This window comes from Meriones unguiculatus, chromosome 3, assembly GCF_030254825.1.
Source record: "Meriones unguiculatus strain TT.TT164.6M chromosome 3, Bangor_MerUng_6.1, whole genome shotgun sequence".
Lineage (NCBI taxonomy): Eukaryota > Metazoa > Chordata > Mammalia > Rodentia > Muridae > Meriones > Meriones unguiculatus.
Genome location: NC_083351.1, coordinates 10,526,663 through 10,540,531, shown reverse-complemented (window position 1 = coordinate 10,540,531; position 13,869 = coordinate 10,526,663). Strand labels below are relative to the sequence as shown.

The window sequence follows — 13,869 nt, the reverse complement described above, 5'->3', positions numbered from 1 at the left end:
CACACACACACACAATACGTGTTAAAAGAAAAGGAAAAGAAGTGGTATGTGAGCTGGACATGCAGAACATGTGTGTAATCCCAACACCGGGGAGGCAGAACTGAGAGGACTGCCAGTCTTAGGCACCTGAGCACACACTGACATTGTGTGTCAAGGCAGGGTCAGAGCGGGGCTATAGATCACCTGGCAGAGTGCTTATGTAACATGCACGAAGCCATGGCTTCGACCTCCTGAACTGCATACAATGAAGCATGGGCACACATGCCTATGATTCTAGGCATGTGATAGAGGCAGGAGCCTCAGAAGATGAAGGCCATTCTCAGCTCAAAAGAGAGTACGAGACGAGTTTAATTCAGGGGAGAAAAAGTCCCCGAGTTTGAATTGTGGTGTAGATTGACTCTGGGTAAGTAAAGCTTTGTGGCTTCTGAGCTGAGGTCTGTCTGACTGGCAGCTCAGATTTAGCCCGCTTCTCTTAGACAATTCGCTCTCTGGATCCAGTGAGGAAGTGCCCATTCTCTCTCCAAGTGAGGACACCATGGAGAAAACACATAGCTACTCCAGGTAACAGCTTAGCTGACGACAAAGCAGCTCACCAGGAAGACCTAGCAAGTGTCTGAGTTTAGAAACTTCCAGATGAACTCAGCTCTTGCCACTGAGTCATCGACAGCCCTTGAGACTTTCCACTTGCGGCTCCAGACATCTCGGAGCCGTCTCCTCTGTATGCTGTACTCTGAATTTCTGGCTCACACAATCTGTGACCATCATAAAATGGAATTGTGAATTAAAACCGCAAACAGGTCCCACTCACTAGGGTGGCTATGGTGGCAAGTGCAGAGGAGGGCAGGGGGGACTTGTAAATGAAGAGTCCTCACCAGCTGCTAAAGGCTCCTATTCAGTGGTGGTCTTTGGGGGAACCGACTGAAACACAAGAATGGGAGATGGTGGGTGTGGAAGAAGGTGGGGCCTGGTTGGATGAGGTGAGTTGGTGATGTCATGCCTTTGAAGAATGTAGCTTGCTCCAGGTTTGTCTCACTCCCTTCCCTTCCTCCCCCTAGTCACTTCTATCCCTTTCTTTTTCTCAGCTTTCTTTCAAGAGGGGAACAGCTTTCTCTGTCACATGCTACTGCCTCTATGGTGTTCTGGTTTATCATATCCCCATGCTAATGGGAAAAATAGACCCTGGATCCAAGCCCTTTTAACCATAAGCCAAAGGAAACTGCTCCTCCTTTAAGCTGGCCTTTCCAGGTAACTGGTCACAACAATAAAAAGTTGACTTTTTAAAGCCTGGTGTGGTGGCACATGCCATTAGTCCTAGCACCCACATGGCAGTTCACAACTGTTTGTAATTCCAGTTCTAGGGGATCTGACACCCTCACACAGACATACATGGATGCAGAATGCCAATGTAAAAAAAAATGTGGAAAAAAAACAGTACTTGGGTAGTGAGTGCTGATGAGGACAGAGTTTCTTTTGAGGGTGGATGATGAAAATGTTCCAAGATTGTGGTGAAAATCATATAACCCTATTGAGCCAAGCTATCTTTGTGGTGCCCACCTGTAATCCCAGCATTAAAGAGGCTAAAGCGAGAGGACCGCATGCACAAGGCTAGCCTGCACCGGAATAAAACCCTATCTTAGCCAGACAGCGGTGCACGCCTCTGATCCCAGCACTTGGGGAGCAGAGGTACTGGGGTCTCCAGCTTTGAGGCCAGCCTGGTCCACAGAGTGAATTCCAAGGAAGCCAAGGATATGCAGAAAAACCCTGTATTTAAAAAAAAAAAAAAAAAAAAAAAGGCAACTCCAGGAGCACAGTTCTCCTAGCTCCTTCCAGTCAACTCTTGTTCCTCTCCTGCCTCAGCCCGTTTGGACTCTAGTCAGCTGGCTCTTGGGATTTGATCCAGAGTGTGGACCTTTGCCTACTCAGCCTACAAGACAGACTTTGTACTTCCCTCCCTGTTGCCACAAATGACTGGAGACGTTTCTGCTCTCCATCCCTACTTAGGCTGGAGTGACATGAAGGTTTAGAAGAGGGAGTCTCTGAACCTGAGTCCTGCTCCAGAATAACAGGACTCACCAAAAATGGGCCCCATTAATTGATGGCTGCTGTGAAGCAGCTTTCAAGTGATGCTGCGTTTACTGAATGCTGGCTGTGTGCCAAGAACTCTTCTGAGTACTTTGTGTCCAGTCACTGAACCCTTAGGAAAAGGCCGTGAGGAATTTATTACCTTCATTTTACAGAGACGGGGTCAGCCTCTCACCTAAGGATACAAAAAACATTGAACAGCAGCTCCAGGAGTCGAAAGAGGCAGTCTGACTTGAGCCTACAGTCTTGCATATTTCTGGAGACAGGACCTATGTCATTTACCCTCACCTGGAACTCTCAGTCCTCCTGCCCCAGCCTCCAGAGTGCTGGTATTAGAGGCATGAGCGTGCTGCCTGACTAAGCCTACAGTCTGTTTCGGGAGCTGTGGTGCCACCAGGCCCAGCAAGCCTACGGTATTAACCACTATATTAAGATGCCTCAGATAGGAATTTATTCTTTAAAATGTTCCCAGAAAGCCTCGTTTTCATTTCAAGACAGGAAACTGGGGGGAGGGGAGGAGGCACTTTAATTTAAATTTACACAGCTAGTAATTAAGAGACTTTTCAAATTGGAAGAAGCTAAGAATCTAACTCTCAGGCTGGAGCTGTGACTCTGTGGTTAGGATCACATGCTGCTCCTGCAGGGGACCAAGTCCAGCTCCCTCCCAGAACTCAAGCTGGCTAGCTTCCAATAGCCCATAACGCAAGCTCCGGGGAATCTGAAACCCTCTTCCGGCCTCTGTGGGCACCTACTCACATATGTATGTAATTAATAATAAAACAATAAGCTAAGCGTCTATTTCTTCCCTCAGCTGGAGCACAGGCCCACACCTGTCACAATGCTGTGCTCCCAAACCGCTTGGCTACTCCATGGTCCCTGACAACAGGGTTCCCGTCTCCTCCTCTGTTCTTGCCTAACTCTTCTCTCCTTGAAACAGCCAACCAGCTACAGATTGCTCAAAGCAGACACTTATTCCTCTTAATTTCTAGCTTATCAAATGAGTAGATAGAACTTAATTTTAAGCCAGGCGTGGTGCTGCATGCCTGTGATCCAAGCACTTGGGGGACAGAGGCAGGTGGATCGCTGTGAGTTTGAGGCTAGCCTGGTCTACAAAGCAAGTTAAAAAAAAACCTAGCTTGAAAAAAAAACTTATTTTTATTCGGTTTTTCTGTTTTGTTTCATTGTTGTTGTTGAGACAGGATCTCACTATGTCGACCAGGTGGGCCTTGAACCCACAAAACTACATGTGCCTCTGCCTCTCTTGTGATTTTACACAAAAGTTTTCTGTTTCTTTGGCCAGGATCATGGGCCCCAGCAGCATCCTTGTCAGACTCCAGTCCCGCCATGCTCCCGGGGACCTTCTCTCCAGTGCACCTGCACTCTGGATTGTGGAAACATTTCAGGAAAGCTTGAACTTTGCTCCCCTGCGATAGCAGGCACCATCATTTGCTGCTGAACTCCAATGTTGGAGCTAAAGATCCATATTTTGAATGCAAGAATTAGCCCTGGGCAAAACTACAAAATGGGTCAGAGTTGGTTTGTGGCAAACTCAACCTTGTTGCTCCTTCCTCTGCTCCTGGACTCTCCTTGCTTGCTCCTCCTTGTTCTCTTCTATCCTTAAGGTCCATTTTTAAAACCTGCTGTTGCTGAGTGTGGTGGTACAGGCCTTGAGTCTCGGCACTTAGAAGGAAGAGGCAGGTGGGTCTCCATTCATTTGAAGCCAGCCTGGCATACAAAGGGAGCTAGTTCCAGGTCAGCTATGGCTACATAGAGACCCTGCCTCAAAAGCAAACAAAAGCAAAACTGTTCTTTGGAAAGGATCTGAACTAACCCTAATCTTTATGGCTGCTGATAATTTGTTTTTTTCTTAGGCTGTTTGAATTTTGATAAGAGAATCAAAGGATCACTTGTAGGCTGCAGGTCTGTAGGTTGGCTTAGAGGAAACTTCTCGGCTGAGAAGAGCCTACTTACTTTTGACACCTGAGCAGGAGTTTGTTACTCTGTTCTCGACACTCCTACTTCAACATCCCCACCTTGGTTAAAAAAAAAAAAAATCTATATTTTTCTTTCTCTTCAAGAAACACATTGTTAGGCTGGAGAGATGGTTCAGTGGTTAAGAGCAGTGGGTTCAATTCCCAGTCAAGCACAAAGTAGCACACAACCATCTATAATGTGATCTGATGCCCCCTTCCGGCATGCAGGTGTACATGCAGATAGCGCACTCATATACATAAAATAAACAAATAAATCTTTTAAAAATTAATAAAAAAAGAAACACTTTCTATGAGGTATGGTATGGCACATGCCCATAATCCCAGCACTCAAAGGACAGAGGCAGGAGGACCACGGATTTGAAACCAACCCGGTTTGACGCTTCAGAGTTAAGTTCCAGGGCAGCCAGAGTAACAGTTAAACAGTATTTCTGAACACAGGGAAAACTGATTGTAAGTATAAAGGAATTTCAAAGTTAAGACTATAAAGAAGCCAGATGGGGTAACTCAAGCCTATAATTCCAGCACTCTGGAGGCAGAGGCAAGCTCATGATGCATCTGAGGCCAGCCTGGGCTCCAAAATGAGTTCCAAGCCATCCTGGACTACAAAGTGAGACCCTGTCTTATAAAGCCCAAACTCAAACTGTTTAATACAGAGTTAAAAAGACACAACTTCAAAGATACAAAGTAGTTACCTCTGCAGAGTGGACTCTACCAACATTTTGCATATAAAGGAAAGTTTTTAGTTACTTGGCATAACAATAGAATAGAGCTTTTTTGTTGAGATAGTCTCATATGGGTTCAGCTGGCTTCAAACTCAGCTCAAAGATCCTCTTCCATCTCCCACATACTCGATGACAGTCTTCTACTTACCCTCTTCAGTATGTGTGGTTCTAGGACCTGAACCCAGGGCTTTTGGACATGCCAGACAAACGCTCCACCATTTGAGCTGCATCCCCAGACTATGTTTCTTTCTCTTTTTCTTTTTTTTTTTTTAAGATGTGTGTGTGTGTGTGTGTGTGTGTGTGTGTGTGTGTGTGTATTGGCTGCATGCACAGATATGTGCACCACATGCATGCCTGGTGGGATGGATCCTTGGAATCGGAGTTACAGCTGTGAGCTGCCATGCAGGTGCTGGGAACTGAACCCTGATCCTCAGATAAGCAGCCAGTACTCTTAACTGCTGAGCCATCTCTCCGGCACCCAGACTACGTTTAGTTTGCTTGCTTGTTTTGTTTTGTATTTTGAGACAAGGTTTCTCTCTGTAGCCTTGGCTGTAGACCAGGCTGATCTCAAAACTCAGAGGTCTGCCATTTTCTGCCTCCTGAGTGCTGCTGGGACTAAAGGTGTGTGCTACCTCAGCCTGGCTCAGACTATATACCGTTTTGAGACAGTCTTTTCTATGTAGCCTTGACTGGCCTCTGCTACTATGTAACCTGGGTTTGTTCTGAACTCATCATCGCCCACTTCCCTGACTCAGCCTCCTGAGTTCTGGAATTACAGGCATGTCCCCTTCCACTCCTGGCTAGAACCTGTTGAGAGTAGAATGTTTATTCATTTTTTCCAAAAGTATTAATTTATTGCACGCTTGCCTGAGTGCAGGCCTCCACTTGCTGGAGGGAAATGTGTCAGAAAGGATGTTATTGCCGTAGCGTCGTGACACAAGCCTGTAATCCCAGAACTGGGAAGCTGGAGGCAAGAGGCTCAGGAGTTCTGGCCTGGACCATGTGATCCTTCCAACGAGTGAGTTTTTAAAAGCTTGCCCTATCCCAATCTCAAATCGCTTTCACATCAGTCACTATGTATGTTGGTCTGCAAAATACCAGTCAGGTGGGTACAGTTATAAACCAGACTTACTCTTAAAATTCATCAAGGATGCAGTATAATTGTTGGCAGCTCTGGGAGGCTGAGACAGGACGATCTGGAGTTTGAGACAGCTTGGGTTACATCCAAAGGCTCCTGTCTCAAACAAACAAATACATTAAAAACATCATTCAGAAATAAACTGGAGTGCAACAACTACCCTAGCAAGCCCTGTGCCGGGATACAGTCGCTTTTCCAGGCCGAAACAACTCCTCATCCTTAAAGTTCACCCTCTGTCAACAAAGTTCCTTTGGTGTAAAACTGGTTGCTGAGAACTTTTTCTTCCCAGGGAAGACAGATTTTAATATAAAGTCTGCCATGTTTTGTCCAAAGGAAATGCTTCCCACGCAGACTCACGAAAAGCCTCTTTAAGGCATGTGGGCTTCTCTGCAGTCACATCTGCCAAGGGAGCGCTTGTCCACAGTGGCCTTCGCCCTTCTGCGCCTGCGCAGTCGCCTCAGCCTGTGGCGCACGCGTATAATGGCCAGTTCTGTCTGCTCACGTGACTCTCCTGCCACTGTCTACCTTCTGCAAGTGTGTGGCTCCGGTTGCTAAGTGACCGCGGTCGGGGCGGATGCTGCGGAAGTAACGGTCCAGCCTGAGCCCTATGAGGTACAGCTTCTCCATCCTGCTGCTCTCCACTCAGTCCTGGAACCCACGCGTCTCCCCCTCCGCATTCTGGAAAGCTCTGGATCCTGAGGGACTCAGCCGGGGTGTGGCTGGGCTGTGCCCATTTAGGGACTTCCTCTCCTGTTTCAAAGAAAGGGCTTTACTGCTTTGGTTGGGGCAAGGTTGCTCATACCCAAAAAAGCTATGCTGTAGGGACTCTGTGGCCGCTTGTCCAAATGAGGTTTTGTCGTGAATGGTTGTTATGAAGCATAACTAAATCAAGAATAATCATCTGATTTTAAAAGACAGCCCAAAGGTGCTGAGAGGCCTGTGGCTCAGTGATAGAACGCTTGCCTCTATTAGGTCCTTAGGTTGGCTGGATTTCCAGCAACAGCAGAAGACTTCCAGAAGGAAAAACAAAAACCTCAAGTACTTAAAAAAATATTTTTTTGCACCTTTTGAGGCAAGTGCTGGGATTACAGGCATGCTCCAACATGTGGAGTGCTGCAGATGGAACCCAGGGCTTCAACGCTTGGACTCGAGCGCTCTTCCTCTAAGGCTGAAGAAGTAGCTCCACGCCTGGTATGCCGAAGGCCCTGGGCTCGATCCCCAGAACACCGTAAACTGGGCGTTGTGGCAGACAGCTGTAAGTTTACTCCTCTGGGGGAAATGGTAGATGTTTCAGGCCACCCTCAGCTGAAGAGCCAGTTTGGGACTGCCCTTCATCGAGCACCCCAGAGGCAGAGGCAGGCAGATCTCTGTGAGTTGCAGGCCAGCCATAGTGAGTTCTGGAACAGCCAGAGCTACACAGAGAGAGGGGGAAAAAAAAAAGCACAGTAACAAGACCTCAAAGGAATGGGGGCTGGAGAGATGAGCATCAGCTTTTTAACTGCTGCTGGAAGAGCTACTGTTCCCACAGAAGACCTAGGTTCGGTTCCCAGCACCTACATCAGGTGACCCTCTGGCTTCAGGGGCACCCTCACATACACGGTACACATAGACTGACACAGATACACACATGTAAATGAAAAAGTTTTTTTAAACACAATAGCTGGGTGGTGGCTGCGCACGCCTTTAGCCTTTAATCCCAGCACTTGGGAGGCAGAGGTTGGTGGATCAGAGGCAGGCTGAGTTTGAAGCCAGCCTGGTCTACAAATCCAGGAGAGCCAGGCTCTGTTACACAGAGAAACCCTGCCTCAAACCCTCCAAAGATATAAAAACATAATAATAAAGTGATTGTTCAACTTCAGCTCCCTGCCCCCACAAGTAGCTGGGACTACTGCTTTTCTCCCAGATAGGTGCTTAATACTGAAAAAAGATCCTTTGTAGATCTCTGCTGTCTTCTGTCCATGGCCTGTGTACAGCCCTCTCCTCCTGGTGGGCTGTCCTTTGAACTCAAGCTGCCTTTTCCTAGTCTCTCAGCCTTCTGTTCATCTAAGGCAGTGATTTTTGAACATTCCTACTGCTAACACAGACATATGTGTAGGCAAAACACCAATTCCCATAAAATATACATTGAAAATGCCATTATTGATTTAAAAAAAGAAAAAAAAAAACAGGAGAGGAAGTTTTAGATAAAAAACCAGCTGGGTATGGTGGCACATGTAATCCCAGCACACAGGGAGGCAGAGGCAGGTGAATCTCTGTGAGTTCAAAGCCAGCCTGGTCTACAGAGCAGTCCAGGACAGCCAGGGCTTTACAGGGAAACCATGTCTCAAACCCTCCAAATATATAAATATATGTGTGTGTGTGTCTGTGTATAAAATATATATGTATACATACACACATGTATATTGTTGGTCTGATGAATGATACTGGCCCTCAAGTTCTGGTTACACTTATCTTTGTTTTGTAAACCTGCCTAAAACATACCTGATTGGTTGATTAAACATCTTATACCTGGGAAGGGCAGAAAGGAGTAGGTGTGGCTAAGGTTCCTGGGATTTGGGGGTTCAAGAAATAATCACTGGAAAGAGAGGGACAGGAAGAGAGGACGAGAGAGGATGCTACCATGTTAGCTTGGAGAAGAAACCACGTGGGGCCAGGAGGAAGGATTCTGACAATGGCATGAAAATACCCAAATGAAGAATAAAAGCAAGTATTTATAAGATGGATGGAAGTTAGGATGGTTAAGGAGGATGCACTGGATGGGGGCTGGGAGATGGATGGTGAGGTGATTCAGACAGTGCAGGTAGGAATAGCTGCCTGGCCCAAGGTAAATAAGGCAGTTATAAAATCTCACAGGTGTCTATGTCTTGCTATTTGTGATAGCAGGTTAAATAATACTGCCGTGATAATCTTACGGCTAATAATGGCCATTATATAGCCCAACACTCATTCTTTTAAATTTACTACAACAGTATATATTTTACATACATTCATATACCCACATACAGTTTCTCATGCTGTGTTAACCCATCATAAAATTATTTTTGTGGCCACTCATAGCTATAATTTTGCTGCTTTTATGAATCCTAATATAAATCTCTGATGTGTAGGATATCTGATGGTCAACCCCCAAGGGGGTCTTGACACACAGTTTGAGAACTGCTGATCTAAGGACCTTTGTCTTTCCTTCTCTGCATTCTGACCTGGAAATGGTGAGCTGGGCAATAAAAAGGATCCTCTTATTTGTCTGTTTCCCAAACATTTCCATCCTTTGTGGCCTGATGTCCAGTGTCTTGACCATATTTGGTTGTTCCAGGCGAAAGGGAGCAAAAAGCAAATCAACTTTTTTCCCCTCTACACACACAAATGCATGTGTATGTGTGTGTGCGCACACACACACACAGAGGGTCTCACCATGTAACTCTAGCTGGCTTAGAACTCAGACACACATGGTCCTCTGCCTCCCAGTGCTTGGGATTAAAGGAATACACCACCGTGCCTGATCCAAATCTGTTTCCCAATTCTAGAAGCAGAAGTCCAAATATTACACCAGTTATGACATTTTTACCATCCCATATGACTGAATATTAAAATTCTTTCAGGGCTGGAGAAATGGCTCAGTGGTCAAGAGCACCAGCAGAGGACCAAAATTCAGTTCTCAGCACCACATGGTGGCTCCCAGCTGTAACTCCAGTTTCAGGAGCTCTGACGCCCTCCTCTGGCCTCCTTGGGTACCAGGCATAATAGTCCACAGACAAACATGCAGGCAGAATGTTCATGCACATAAAACACTAAGCAAATGCCCAAACCTCCTCTAACTTAAGACTATATCTCATTGACCTTACAGCCAATTACTCCTCAGGAAGAGACCTATTACCCTGCTTCTTATCCCCGACAGACTTAACCAACACCTGCCACTTGGCTGACACTCAGCGAAAGCTGGGCTCTATGGGTGAACTATTTTGAGTGAACAGCTGTTGAGCGGCTTGTGGAGTTTTCCTCCAGCATCTGTTGACAAGCAACTTCTTCCTGCCAGCAGCAAATGAAAGCCGGGCAAAATGGCCACTTGTGACTCGCCACTGTAATGACGTATGAAAAGGTCTAGACAGCGGTGCAGTTCAGAGCTGGAGCCCTTTGCCCTACACGCACAAAGCCCTGGCTTTGATTCCCAGCAGCCAGATGAGGGACAGCAGCTTCAGGATTGCCTGAGCCCAGGAATTCCAGGTAAACGTGTTCAGTGGAGAGAGATTCCACGCCACAGAGACTCTAGCCTCAGAATGTAGCGCTCGCACCTGTTTGGGTGTCAGGGTGAAGTCTGATGACTCAGCTCTTTTTGGGCGGCATTGGAGGCTTGCGGCTCCCAGCTTTAGGGGCTCTCCAGAAGTTGGCTCAGGAACATTATCTGTTACCTCTAATAAGAAGCATTTTGTGTTGTTTTGTTTTACTTGGCTGGAGATAGAAACTAGGGCATGAGTTTTCTCTGCACATGCTCGCCCACTGAGCTGCCTGCCTCGTACCTGGCTCCCTTGGCTACCATTTGAAAGGAGCATGCATCAACTGTCTTAACAGGAACATAAACCCTGCCAGGTGAGTGAGTGATGGAAGGAGAGCTCTGCCCACTGCTGAGTCCACCCTCCTTTTCTTGGTTAGATGACCATGCAGAAACTTTTGTATCCCCTTCCCAGTCTGACCCCAACAATGTTTAACTATGGTGATCTTTCCCCGTCACTGGTTGGGTCTTTCCTGTATGTAAATTCATGCTCCCTCACTTTCTCATGCCCTAGGAAGCTCATTTCAGACTAAGCAAGGAAGGGGAGGCCAATTACTTGGTGTCTGGACCTGGATAAAGTGGTTGGCTGGCCTGGCCAGGAGTGGTGGCATAAGCCTTTAATCCCAGAACTTGGAAAATGGAGGCTAGTGGATCTTTGTGAATTTGAGGCAATGCTGGTCACTGGTCTACATAAAGAATTCCAGGCCAGCTGAGATTACACAGTAAGACCATGTCTCAAACAACAACAACAACAACAAAACAAAACAAAACAAAAAAACCCACTACCACCAGCAACAAAAAAAACCAAGTCAAGCCGCAGCCCCGCTCTCGTTTCTAGGCAGTTCCTGGAAGTCCTGATTCTCCTGCCTCAGCCTGGGATGACAGGTGTAAAAGCCAAACTGTGGCAAAGGACACTACAAACCTGATGACATAGTAAGGATTCCCGCCCTGGGGGTCTGATCAGCGCTTAGTTCCCCCTCCACCATCCTGCGGTGATGTCATACCGCTCGACCTTCTTCAGCGAGAATCCCGTCAGGTCAGTTCAGCCTGTTTGACACAGCCTACGCTCACCCGAGAAGATTGCTTAGCTGAGAGATTCCTTAGCTCTGATTGGCCTGTGGGTGTGGGCTGTGGGAGGGGAGGGCCCAGCCCCAGCCCTCTACCGGCAGCACCATTCCTAAACAAATGGTCTTGGGCTCTATAGGAAAGGCAGCTGAGCAGGAGCCCTCGTGAGCTGATCGGCAGTAGTACCCGCCATGATTTCTGTTACGCCACCTTGGCTGTGAGTGAACTCGGTGATCAGTGGTAATGTTTTGTGGAATAGCAAGCAGGCTTGCTTTCAAGTTCCTGTTTGAGTTCTCTCCGTGATGGACTGAGACCTGTGAGCTGACATAAATCCTTTCTTCTCTGTTGCTTTTGGTCAGAGTACTTATACCAGCAACAGCAAGAAAGTAGACCAACCCGAGACAGTTCCTGTTGGTAATTCCCCTCCAGTGACCACTCCCTACCCCAACTCCTTGGGGAGGTGTAATTCCTACTTGATATGCTGTATCGAAATTTGAACTGACCTCTCCTGCTGCTGGATCAGCTGTCAAAGCAGGTCCTAGACCCATCTCAGGTGTCTTCCTTTCATGCCTTCTGAAATAAGATTGGTTCCTTTTATGGAACAATAAAACGTATTCATGATGCTCTGGTTTCGTGTATTTTGTCCTTGGAAGGCTCCTGTGTCTCTGTGGCTTTTTATGAGGCACAGGTCTAATGAGTAAGTCATTTATTGGGGTGTCATTTGTGTCATTCATGAAAAGATTAGACGACTTCTCAGGGCATGCTAGTTCGTTCCCAAGAGAATAAGCTTGGGAACGAACTTGGGAACGAATAGAGCGTGCCTGCCCTTCCTTACCCTTTGGCTTTCTGCTTCCCGTTGGATCACTCCCACATGCTGCCCACCATTGGATACCCTTTCATCACAAAGGCTTCTTTGAGGGCCTGACCTGATAGTGTAGTCCAATTTTGGACCTTCAGACTCCAAAACTGGATCAAATAAACAACTTCCTCCTGTTTTTCCTTTCTTCCTATTTCTCCTCCCTCTTGGGGTCTCTATATCCCAGGCTACCCCCAAACTCCCTCTATAGCTCAGGGTAACCTTGAACTTCATATCTTCCCAACCCTACCTCTCAGAGGCTGCTGTTATAGGCAAAAGCTACCAGAGCCGGATTTGTTCTGTGCTGGAGACTAAATCCAGGACTTCACTTGTGCTAAAGACAAGTGCTCTGCTAACTGCATCTCAAGGCTGGTAAACCTCTTTATAATTAACCAGCTTCAGGTATTTTTATAGCAGCAGAAAAAGGACTAATAAACTAAGAACAGGTTTTTTGTTTTTTGTTTTTGTTTGTTTGTTTGTTTGTTTTTTAATGTTATTGGGGCTGGAAAGACCACTCAGTGCTTAAGAGGGCTTCAAGAGGACACAGGTTCCATTCTAAGCACCCACATATGCTCATAACCATCTGTAAATCCAATTCCAGAAGATCTGCCACCCTCTTCTGGGTCTCCAGAGCTTCAGGTACACATATCCTGGTGTGGTAATGCATACTTTCAATCCCTGCTCTCAGGAGGAGGAGGCAGATCTCTGAGGCCAGCATGGTCAACAGAACAATTAGTTCCAGGCCAGCCAGTGCCTCACAGGGAAACTGAGTCCTGAAAAAACCAGCAAACAAACAAAACCAAAACCAAAACAAAAAGGTGTCAGTGTTAGCTGTAGCACTGAGGAAACTGGTGCAGTTGGATTGAGAGTTAGAGACCAGCCTGGGCTAAGCAAAAAAAAAAAAAAAAAAAAAAAAAAAAACCACCAAAGCGAAGCAAGAGTGCTGAAGCCGAGGAGGCGTTGGTGTAAGAGCATGGCGAAAAGCCCTTCGTGTCCTGGGCTGCCCATCAAGCTGGTGTTGCCACAGGGTCAGGTCTAAGCTTCCACAAGCAGAGACAAGCTCAGAGTGTTGACTCCTACAGAACGCTGGCCTCACCGAGCAGGTCCTGGAGGGATCCGCACAGGCGCTGAAACGCACAGGTGTTTCCTCACTCTCTGGCTATCGCTGGTGTTTGTTTCTTTTTCCAAAGCGGAAGTCACCCCTAGAGGGTTCTGTGCAGCCCCAGAGCTGTTCAATCATTCACTCACTCACAGAACATTTATTACATGGTTCAAAGCAGCCCTCGGAGGCCAGCTGTGAGCGTGAAGCCTGTATTGGGGCCTAGAGTTTGCAGGGACAGCGCCTTCCCCACCTCCCTGCCCTGTTGCTTAAAGAAAACTATACAGGACACCAGGTGTAGTTAGTTAATTGGAAAAGCTGTCCTGGACTCTGTAGGCTAGGCTGGGCATGTGCCACCTCCCCCGGCTTGTTTGATTTTTGTAAGAACTTTTTATCTATTTTTTAATTTATTTTAAATGGTGACAAGAAGCACCTTGAGGTGGGCTTTTTTTTAAGTTTATTTTTAAACTTGTTTTTATGCATATGAAGGTTTTGTCTGCACATAAGCAAGCAGGTGCACTTGGTACAGCTAGATGAGGGCATCAGATATCCGGAGCTAAAGTTACAGATGGTCGTGAGCCACCATGCTGCTAACTGAACTTGGGTCCTCTGAAAGCACAGCCAGCACTGAGTCATCTCTACAGCC

At 46.8% G+C, this 13,869-nt stretch overlaps 1 long non-coding RNA gene across 4 annotated transcripts; it reads left to right on the top strand.

Annotated features, from left to right (window-relative positions):
* Nucleotides 1-6,472: 6,472 nt before the first annotated feature.
* On the top strand, nucleotides 6,473-11,889 carry LOC132652950 (uncharacterized). Of its 4 annotated transcripts, XR_009590509.1 has the most exons (6): nucleotides 6,473-6,548; nucleotides 7,009-7,191; nucleotides 9,781-10,157; nucleotides 10,393-10,520; nucleotides 11,042-11,239; nucleotides 11,408-11,889. It is a non-coding gene; the product is annotated as an uncharacterized LOC132652950 (long non-coding RNA). The 4 variants fall into 4 exon arrangements; XR_009590510.1 differs by lacking the exon at nucleotides 6,473-6,548 and having other exon boundaries at nucleotides 6,618-7,191; nucleotides 9,832-10,157; XR_009590508.1 differs by lacking the exon at nucleotides 6,473-6,548 and having other exon boundaries at nucleotides 6,618-7,191.
* The last annotated feature ends 1,980 nt before the right edge of the window (nucleotides 11,890-13,869 follow it).